This window comes from Talpa occidentalis, unplaced genomic scaffold (genome assembly GCF_014898055.3).
Source record: "Talpa occidentalis isolate TD23 unplaced genomic scaffold, MPIMG_talOcc4v2.1 talOcc4.5, whole genome shotgun sequence".
Classification (NCBI taxonomy): Eukaryota; Metazoa; Chordata; class Mammalia; order Eulipotyphla; family Talpidae; genus Talpa; species Talpa occidentalis.
In genome coordinates, this window is record NW_023604861.1 from 3172857 (window position 1) to 3183402 (window position 10546).

The following is a 10546-nucleotide window of genomic DNA, read 5'->3' on the forward strand; positions in this document are numbered from 1 at the left end:
TGACCCAGCCCTGATCTGTGTGTTCTCTTCCCGGTTCCTTCAGTTTCTCTCCCCTGGACAGCTTAGAAAATAACTTGAAAAGCACATTGATCAGAATATCCAATATTTTCATCCCCTTTTATATTATCAGACTTCCAAAGATGAATGTTAATATCAACCCAACTATTCTCTCCCAGTCTTGCTTCTAGCTGGGGGAAAAAAAAATACTCACCACGAGTGTGCTCACTTGAAAGTAAATGACAGCAGCAGGGAGCGCCTCTCCACACCCACTGGAAAGCCTGATCTTTGTAAAAGACCGAGCACCCTAAATGTGGGTGAGGATTGAAAATAGGCCTCAGAGTGTGGGCACAGCTGCTTTTGAGAACCCCTTGACTGTTGCTTAATAAACTATTCACCTATTTATCATCCAGCAATAGTATTTCTCTGAGTTCACTTCAGAAAAATATATCTGAGAATAAGATTTGTACACAAATGTTCCCAGTAACTTTATTCATTGTCTAAAGTTAGAAACAAGGGATGGACAGACGGCTCACAACACAGTGTCCTGGAAGTCTGGACGCGGAGAGAGTGGGTCTCCAGCACGTTGCGTTGGCGCAAAGGAAGCAGACCAGGAGCGGACTGTAGGAAGCTCTAGAACAAGCTAAACCAAACTGCAGTAAAAGCAAGTTGAGAATAGCGGTTTCCTCTCTGGGGCAGCAGGGGAGAGTGTGAGAGAAACATCTGGGGTGATAGAATTTCTATAACTTGATTGGGGTCACATGAGAAACACATTTGTCAAAACTCTGTGCACTGTGTATTTAAGCCGGGTCTCTGCAGTTCACGATGTTATTTCAATGAAAATATTTTAGTTAAAAATGTGCGTGCCGCTGGCTTTTCCCAAGTTTAATCCCTTTCCAGGGACTTCCCATTTCACTCAAGTTGTGCGGTTTTGCCTTTCAGACCGTTCTCTGCGTGGTCTCTCCTGTGCGTGGATGTGACCGCGCGACCAGCTCCCTCCGCACCGTCATCTGCCCTTGCTGGCTCGCCGAATGCCTTTCCAGTTCCCCCTCTTGCGAGCATTTTGAAATGGCAACGTCTTTCCTTCTCCCTTCTCCATCCCTCTGCTGCAACCCAGGTGCCCGGTGTCTGTCAGCATCACTGAGGCTCTCTTGGCCTGTGTCTCCACCTTTTCCTGGTTCTCGCCCTCTGACCTCTCTGCTGTTGGATACTGTCGAGTGACGCGTGCCCTGAATGCTCAGCCTCCTTGGTTTTCGTGATATCACATTCCACCCGTTCACTTCCCATCTGAAATCCCTTTGCTCTGCTCTTTCCCCTTAACATGTAAATATCGCTGTCTGTGTTGTCCCCAGATTGTGCCCTGCGTCCTCCTGTCCGCTTAAAACTCCTCTAGAGCAAAAAATACTTAGATGTCACTAACGGCTACTAAATATCTAGCTTCAGGGGTCAGTGGCTGCCCGAGATCCAGACTGCAAGCCTTTGCTTCTGGTGCTCCCCATCCACGTCCAACCCAGGTCCAAATCCCTCCCGCTACCAGCTAGAGAAGCTCTTCCATCTGGAGCGTTTGCTTTCCAAAGTTCTCAGCAGTACCTGGCAATGTAAAAAAAACAAAAACAAAAAAAAACCGAACACAACAAGCAAAGCTAAGAAATAAAACGACTCCAGCTGATTTGGATTCTTGCACTGCACGGCGCTTCCCCATCATCATGAGCGGTTTGTTGTCCTCATCCTTGATCCTGGCTGCCTCAGGCCCTCCTCGTCTCTGACCTGAGCTGCCGTGAGCTCTTCCTCGGTGTGGTCCTTCCCTGCCCTTTGCGTTCTGCTCTGCCAGCAGCGCTACCTTCTCGCTAGATTACAGGTCTCGATGGGCGATTCCCACCCACGTTTTAATGGTTATTCCTCCACTCCCTGAATAAACCTCACGCAACGTGAAGAAAAGTGGTTCTGGGATGTGGCCCCCAAACTCCATGTGTCAAGCATTGTTCATTGACTACCCCTTCTCCCTTGTCAACAAAACCTGATGTGAGATGTCTGGGGTTCCCCCTTGACCCTGCTGCTTCAGGGCTGGCATGTCTCCCTCTTCTGTCATGGGATATACTTGGAAATGTCCTCTGGAACTTCCTGGCAGAGCTTTTCCTCTCTGGATCCATAGCCTCTTTCATCACAGCTTTTGAATACAATGGCTTGAGGACACCATGTTTGAAGTCCTGGAACCACATTGCAGTGGCAGGGAAAGGCAGAGGTCAGCATGCCAGGTCTAAACCATGATGCCGCTAACTAGCACCAGCCATGTGCTGACTCCCATGTGGCTTGAATGGGAGGAAAAGTCCCCCTAGTGTTTATGCCCCCATTAATCAACTAGATGCCTTCTCAAATGACACTCTTCAGGTGGGACCACCATCTCCTCCCTTCTCTCCAGGATCAAGGGGGAACAGTGCTCCCAATTTCCTGGCTTGACTTCACATGGTAATCTTTGCCCGATGCCCTTTTCTCCCATATGGACTCCTGTCTGTCCTTTAAACTTTCTCAAGGTTCATCCGTGAAGTTTCACCGATCAACTGTTTCCATCACCTTTGATACTCTTGATTTTATCCTCATCACTTACTGACATTATTTATGGGCGTATCTACACTCACTTCTTGTCAGCAGGGGCTGTAGCTTATACTCTTCTACATATACTTGGAATAAAATATCTGTGGAATGAAACAGAAAAGGAAGTAAGGGGAATCAACCCTTCCCTTCCCTAGCGTGTGTCTGCATTTCCCTATGAAACTCTCGATCTGATCTTGAAAAGTATGACCAGACATTAGCTTGGCGTGAAGTCCATCTGCTTTGGGTCATGATGGTTGCTTTGACGGTCTTACACAACTTTGCAATGACCGTAACTGTTACTTGTAGTTTCATCACAAAATTTAAGTGCTTGTTTCGTGTATATAAATTTTACACGTTAGTTGGTTTTTCAGATAGAGATCATTGATGCTTCAGGCCACATGCATTCTCAGGTTCAGGCTGAACAAAATGAACACAACTGCATGACAGACATTGATTTTTATACACTAATCCAGAATATATCTGCTACAGCTCTAAGTACAATAAAGTAAATGCTGATTTTATAGGGTGGTTATGTCTCAAATGATTTGGTAATCTTTTATGATCTAGCAAAGATAGGTAATCGCAGGATTCAAAACTATAAAATGTCTAGCATGTAACAGCAAATCTGAAAAAGGCTGTAAAAGATTCCATTATTTCATAGGGAATCAAGTCTTTTAAAAGTCATAATTAAGGGCCTACCTGGTGGCGCAACAGGTTGAGTGCAGCGCTGTGAAGCTGTCCACAGCCTCTACAGCACTGGTTTGATTCCCAGCTGGCCAGGGAGATACCCACATGGTGCAGCAGACCTCTTCTGTATCCCCGCTACTCCCCTCAGCAGTGTTTTCGTTGTCTGCCTGTTCTGCTCCCCACTCTCTCTGGTGAATCCTCTCACCATCCTGCGCCTCTGGTCTGTATCCCAGCTCTTGTATAAATAAACAAAATCTTAAAAAAAGAAGTCATAATTAAGAGAACTGACATCAGCTACCAGGAGAATCACCTGAACTTATATCTGCTTCAGAGGTTATGACACAGCTGGCAGGAAGTTTAAAGGCCTTTCCGTCTCAGCACTGTCAAAAATTGCTGTGATTTTTGAGAAATCCTGAAAGTTACATCTTTCTTGAGCATGTTGTGGGGAAACTGGTATTTAAGATGCAGTGAAGTTTCATTCTTTTCTCTTCCATATTCTTTCAACACAGTGGTGTTGGCCTTTCTAACTTTGCTAATAAAATCTCTCTTGTCCCTGTTCCTCACCAACAATCGTCTCAAAGATCTACCTGCTCCTCCAGGAAACGAGATCCCAAATCTTGCAAAACCACATGGTCACTGTTACATGAAATGCTGTTTCCTTCTACACAAGAAACTACAGCATTAATTACCAGTTGTTGAGATTCACATGCACACCCCTGGGCAGAGATGACCCTGTCTTGTGGCACATACAGCTCTAGCTGATAACTTCTTCTGGAAGAGCTAACCTCCTGCAAAAATAAAGGATAAGGAGGAAAGTGCCCTCCAGGGATGCAGGCAGAGCTACTGGCAGAAGGTGAGCCACATACTTCTAGAAAGCAGGTCTCAGTGCAGGGCTAAAGTCATGGCAAGATGGCGAGCCAGGAGACCTCAGTGGCAGTATCACGAAATACTGGGATAGCAAAATAACTCGAAGACCACACTGGAAGCATCAACAAGCAGAATGAGTAGTATTGCTGGAAATACTGTAATAAGTAGGAAGATCGCTGATAATGTTATTTTCTGGATCCAAAGATGAAAGGCTTATGTACCTGGAATTTGTCAGCATTTCATACTCACATCTCATTGGCTAGCCCAGAGGTGCTGCTGTTAAACACAGCTATGAGGACATAAAAGCAGTTAAATAACTTTGCAAAGTTAAAAACCTGGATGCTTGGATCTTTGGTGGTGGATGTGGAATGATGGCGCTCATTGGAAGGGTGTGAGACTGTAGCCCTGAAAGTGTTGTCAATCGTGCAGCTTTAATAAAAATTAAAAACTAAGATTTCAATATAGGTAGCCTGAGTTCAGCATGTATATCGTAGGTCCTGATGCTATTCTACAGAAAGGAAAATTGTGTTGAAAACAGACTTGTGAACATCGTTAAGTAGACCCAAAATGTCAAGTATGGAGTTAGTCAAGAAAAATACCACATACACTTATTTCCAAAGCAAAAAAAGTGAATAAAAAATTTATAGATACTCTAAAATACTTTCACAAAGTAAAAGATTACCTGACTCTGCACACTGAAGGTACATCCTCCTGTGTATGGGAAAACAGTTGAAATAATGCTCATAGCTGTATCTGCATAAGTTTATGAATATTAAAATTCCTTAGGGCATCCAGACAGATTGTCATCTACAAAGAAGAAAATTCAGATGCTGGGAGAATCTCCACTACAGTCATCGTTAATGAAAGTCACTAGAACTTCACCAATAAAACACTCTGGAAACAGACCCAAGGTCTTTCTACCAAGCCAAACAATTTTTAAGTAGAAAGGCAATGGGAAAGTTTTTTTTTTAAAAGATTTATTTATGCATACAAGAACTGGGGTGTAGACGGAGGTGCATGGGTGAGAGGATTCACCAGTGACAGAGGGGAGCAGAAAAAGTAAATCTACTGAAATACACTGCTCAGCGGAGCAGCGGGGAGACAGGAGAGGCCTGTTGTGCCATGTGGGTAGCTCCCTGGCTGGGGATGGAACTTGTGCCGCAGGCTGGCGATAGCTTGTGGTAAGACTTTAACCACTGTGCCACCAGGGGAGGCCCCTAAAAAGGTATTTTTGAATGTTGACAGGGATACAGGAAATATATTTCCCATGAGTAACATTTTCCATCAGTATCTACTAGAGGATACACTTCAAGAAACTGGAAAGGATTTGTGCCAAGCCTGTTCCTTTGGCTAAGCCTAGATGCCACCTTTCATACCTGTGCATCAGGTCATCCTGAAGGTTTTATCTTCAGTGTCCAGAACAGGCTAGTGAGCTTACATCATTTAGTTTCCCAGGACCGGCTGCCACCTCCTCGGGCCTGAGGGAAGCACTGTATGCCTGTGTTATAATCAGATTAGTCCCTGATTTGTTTGCTCAGTGTATTGGAGGTGGATGTGAAACATGTCACTTCCCAGGGGACACACGCAGTGGAGGTGCTGACAGTCTTCCGTTTCTCCCCCATGCTGAGAGCCCACACTCCCCGTGGCAGATGCTCTGGCTACTCTGGACACTGAGAACTCTGAAAAGTCCGTCAATCCGGAATGGACAGGGCTGGAGTGGGCACCCACCGTGTACTTTGAGCCAGGGACACGCCAGTATCTTTGGCTAGAGATTGTGCATAACTAAGACTGACAGGAAGATATAACGGTTGTGAAAGAAAACATGCAGAGCCTTAGAAGCAGGTTTCTGCCCCAATCTGTCCCATCACACTGGATTTCTATTTTCTTTGCAGGCTTGTGATCATCATACTAGAATTTTCCCAATGCATGAAGTCAAGTTTTTGTGGAAATAGATCTTTCATATTCATGATTAACATATGTAATGATTAACATAACATAATCCATATTCATGGATGACAAATATGATCTGCCTTATACCCAACACGTCTAATTCTTGGTAGACAGCGAGGGAAGGTGGGGGCACCAGAGAAAAAACTATCAGCAAGTCACCCATGAGCAGCTAGTGGAGAACCCAGGTTTGTGAGGGGAATGTTAAGAGGGTCATTAGTTCCTTGACTGTGGGTTAAGAGGCTCTAGTATAAACATTCACTCCACCTAATACTCTGTGGCCATTTGAAACTTAGACTTTGTGTTCTTACCTCACATGGCTATGCCCACGCTGCGTGAGGTCTGAGCTGGTGATGCAGATGGTCCACAGTGGTGTTTGGAAATCAAGGAAAAAAAACTAGGTACCTAACCCTTTTAAAAAAGTGGTATCCTACAATGTTGCTGTTACAAAATAAAAATGTAAAATGACCTGTTTTTAACCACAACAGTCGTGGAAATGCCCTATGTCCCCCGCGGTGGGCTCCTGCAGGCTGCCTCTGGGGTTCTGTCCCGGGGAAACTTAGTGACTGTCTTGATAGTTCATGACAAGCTGGTGTCACAGAGGAAGGGGAGCAGGAAGTAGAGAGAACTTTCCAGACCACTTCCAGGTTCTGAAATTTTCTTGTTTGATTTTTATTGCCTGGCTTGTCACGTGTCAGGTGTGTTGGCCGCCTCGATGCCGGGGAATAATGCCGGGGAGAAGCCAGTTCCTTCCCATCTGAGGGTCCATCCTGCCAGCAGAGCTGAGCGACATGTGGACAGCCCCTTCCTCGGAGACACACGCAGATGAACTCAGAGCAGCGAGCCCTGTGCTTGCCAGAGTCATGTCTGCGTGGTTTGAGGCTTAAAATTGTAACCAGAGCAACATTGTTGGACAATTGGACCTTGTTTTTCAACCTGCTCTCATCAGGTACGACACTCGGGGCTTGGGCTGAGCTAGGTGGCCAGGTCTCTATGCTGTTTCAGATCTCCTTGTGCCAAACCCTGCCAGTTTCATTGCAAAGTTATTAACTCTCCATTCACTGGAGCTCACTTACTCCAGTTCTTGTTAAATTACGTACAGCCATTAAAACACTTAGGACGGGCTGCTTTTTAACCTAAAAGTAGTTTAGAAGACACATACCCTATTGTATTTGGGACTGTGTGTGATGTCTGACTGTGTGTGTGAGACACACACTCAGTGCAGAGCTCACTGTTAGTAACAACTTCTCACCCAGCATCAGTGCCTCATGGAGTGTGCAGGTCTGTGTACCCTAAAAGTGCATCTAGTCTGCTTTCCATGAGGACAGGGATACTATTAAAAAGATGCAGTAAGGTAAAGCCTCATTTGCAGCATGTCCTTTGCAGAAGTGCCTGTCGGTGCGCCTCCGGCCAGGTCGTGGGGGACACTGTGCTCGGGGCGCCTGCAGTAGCCAAGGTGGGTTTGTCCACTCACCAGTATTTGAATCAGATGCATGTGGAACAGTTGGCGAGAAATCCCCTGTCCTAGGTCCTATGCCCCTCCTCTGTCAATTAGAGGAAGGAGAAGCCGGGAGAAAGGTTTAGTAGTTGTTAAATGCCTGCCTCCTCCCTGCAAAGTACCCTATTAGGAGGCAAAACACACGACAGGTGGTGTCTAAATGAGGCCCCTTAAGATAGGGAGAGACGCTTGGATTTCTCAGGTGCATTTAATCGAATCACCTGCGTCCTTAGAGGAGAATGCACTTTCCAGCTGGATGCGGGGGAGGGGGCCGTGGCATTTCCAGGAAGATGGCATGCAGGTGCCCTCGCTGACAGGTCCTGTGGAGGGGTGGGGGAAGGCTCTGGAAAAGGCCCTGCGTCTTCAAATAGGTCCTGCAGAATCCAAGATGCAACCCCTCCAGCCTCGGGCCCGGGCTCCAGCCACCCCCCGACACACCAGAGGAGAGAGGTTTCTCCCACACCTGCAGAAAGGCCGCCAACACCCTGCCTTTGGGCTTGTCAGAGAAAGCTCCCCACATCCGACCCACAGATCTGCGGGAGAGCAAACGTGTGTGGCTTTTCGTCCTCGAACTGTGGTGCCTGGTTCTGTTAGCAGCGGAAAATGCACCCAGAGAGACCCTCGCTGGCCCGGCAGTAACTGGAAGGTGCACAGCCTCACTGGAGCCCAGAGCAGGCACGCAGATGCCCCACAAGACCTACACGGGGCAGTTGAGGAACCTGCTCTGCATTCCTTCAAATCCTGAGAAAATACTGTTCAGGCTGCAGAGCTAAGTCTGTGTGAGTTACGAAAAAAAAAAAGGGGGGTTCACGAGTAAAGCAAGTCCCCTTCTCAGATTCTAGGGCTCTTCTCAGCACAGCTGCACTTGGACTGTGGGAGGGTCTGAAAGCACCTCTTGCCTGCGACGGCCCTTGCAGCAATGATGCGCCTGCTGCTTTCTGGGCCAGATGTGGGCTTTTATGCGTTGGGCAGGAGATTATCGAGGACTCTCACTATAAAAGTGTCCGCTCTGGCTCTCATTAGGGAACAAATGAGCTACGGCCGGTCCTGAGGCGGAACAGAGACATGGCTGAGCCCAGCTGCTTCCTTCTCTATTCCAGGGCGGGGCAGGCCAGCGTGGCTGGAGATTGAGCAGGCCCCCTGTCGACCCCCTACTGGCCTCCAGGACACCCTTTGATTCCAGCCGGTCCCCAGCTGTCCCGCATCCTGCCCCCCTCACTCAGGAGGGACAGGGCCTGTGGGCAGCGTGGCCGGCCTGTCCCTCACAGTTTGAGTCTTTGTTTCCCTCTGGAAGGCACGCCTCCCTCCAGTTGTGGAGCAGGTTACATTTGTGAGAACAATTTACCTGATGTGGCAACTTGCTTTCCCGTTCGCCTAGTGGATTCAGTCAAACTTCTTTTCAAAGGGTTGTCAGGGGCTTTTTGTTCTGGCTTCCACACGGTGGGAGTCACCATGGATAAAGGACTCGGCTTTTTGTTGTTGGTTTGTTTCTGTTTAGGCTATAGTGGCTTACAGCCCTGGACATGACTCAGAGATGGTCACGTGTCTGCAGGTGAGTATCCCCACACCACGCCCACCACCAAGATGCCCACCCCACACTCAATCTCTTCTCTCCATCCCCCTCCAGTAGCCGCAATTCTACAGATTTCTAGGGTTTTATGTTTTTGTCTGACCTTTGCTTTGTTTCTCGTAAGCCCACCTCTGACTGACATTAGCAGCTGTCTTCTCCATTTGACTTATTCCAGTGTCACCCTTCCAGTTCCATCCGTGTTGCTGCAAATGGCAAGAGCTCATCTTGTTTCACAGCTGAGTAGTGTTCCACCGTGTGTAGACCACATCTTCCTGATCCACTCCCCCGACCTTAGGCCCTTGGGCTGTCTCCACAGTGGGGCCATCGTAAATCGTGGTGCAGAGAGCATGGGCGTGCAGCTCTCCCTTTGAGCGGGTGACTCTGCATTCTCCAGGTAAACCCCTCACTGTATTTTTTTCCCTGCCTCAAACTTCATCAGACTGTCTGGCTCTGAAAAATACACAAAGTGTACTATACAAAGAAGCACTTTGGTTTTACTGATTCTAAATTTATTGCCTTTTTAATTTCAGAGGATTTTTTTGCTCGATGTGTTTTGCATAGTTTGACTCTTGGCAGTCTCAATGTCTACCAGGACCCACATCCAAAAATCCGGCCCTGGTGTAGGGATCGATACACAAGAGCCTTTTGCCAGAGTCATTAGTCTCTGCATTTATTCTCTCTCAACGGCATACTCCTAAAAGACGTGAAAACTTCTAACGCAAGGCCTGTGGATGCTATTGTCAGGCCATTTGCTGCTCTGGGAAAAACTTGTATTTGTAATCAAGACTTTCAAAACGTTTTACTTTTCTGCATAGATCAGTAACTCCCTACAAGAAGTGGCTTCCGCTTTGTGACAATCACATTAAAAGTTTCTAAGGCATCGTTTGGTCGATGCTATGGTTGGGCCAGCCGCTGAGCAGAAGGTAGCTGATGTAACTGGCTGCACCAAATCACGAATTGCATGTTTTCCAAAATCCTCAGTTTTACAGAATTTTTTTCTTACAACCTTCTTGTGTCCACGCACCTCTTGAAATCTAGTTCTAAAAGTCAGCCACATGCAGCCCAGGGAGGATGCCACACTCGAGCGCCCCAGAGATAGGTCAGGCCCTGTGAGTGGCCGCCTTCCAGGGTGGACTTGAGGGCAGGACCTCCGCTGGCCCCCACGCCCTGTCTAGTGACCTCCGTGCCTGTGGCCATTAATATGCACCCGCACTTCCCTGGCTTCCTCTTCACCCTCCCCCGCGAGAGGAGAGGCCCCACTTCATTTCCACCAGAGCAGTGGGGCTTACCTGGGGACCGCTGTTGCGTGGGCGGTGTGCGACCGGCTCCTCTGACGCAGGGAATGGGAAGGTCTCAGAAATGCAGTTTGGTGTTGGAGTGTCGTGGCC

The 10546-nt window shown here is 47.5% G+C and overlaps 2 long non-coding RNA genes across 4 annotated transcripts in view; one reads left to right on the forward strand and one right to left on the reverse strand.

The window, feature by feature from the left end:
• Nucleotides 1-9583, forward strand: part of LOC129146883 (uncharacterized) — a 138864-nt gene extending 129281 nt beyond the window's left edge. Inside the window, exons 2-4 of the long non-coding RNA XR_008554227.1 lie at nucleotides 6789-7039; nucleotides 9087-9140; nucleotides 9334-9583. This is a non-coding gene — a long non-coding RNA (uncharacterized LOC129146883). The remainder of the gene's footprint in view (nucleotides 1-6788; nucleotides 7040-9086; nucleotides 9141-9333) is intronic.
• Nucleotides 473-10540, reverse strand: LOC129146882 (uncharacterized). 3 transcript variants are annotated; one of them, XR_008554225.1, is made up of 4 exons: nucleotides 10448-10540; nucleotides 4826-4950; nucleotides 3289-3531; nucleotides 473-2690 (listed from the first exon to the last, which is right to left on the reverse strand). It is a non-coding gene; the product is annotated as an uncharacterized LOC129146882 (long non-coding RNA). The 3 variants fall into 3 exon arrangements; XR_008554223.1 differs by having other exon boundaries at nucleotides 473-3006; XR_008554224.1 differs by lacking the exons at nucleotides 473-2690; nucleotides 3289-3531; nucleotides 4826-4950 and adding exons at nucleotides 7764-7908; nucleotides 9262-9361.
• Between the last annotated feature and the right edge of the window lie 6 nt (nucleotides 10541-10546).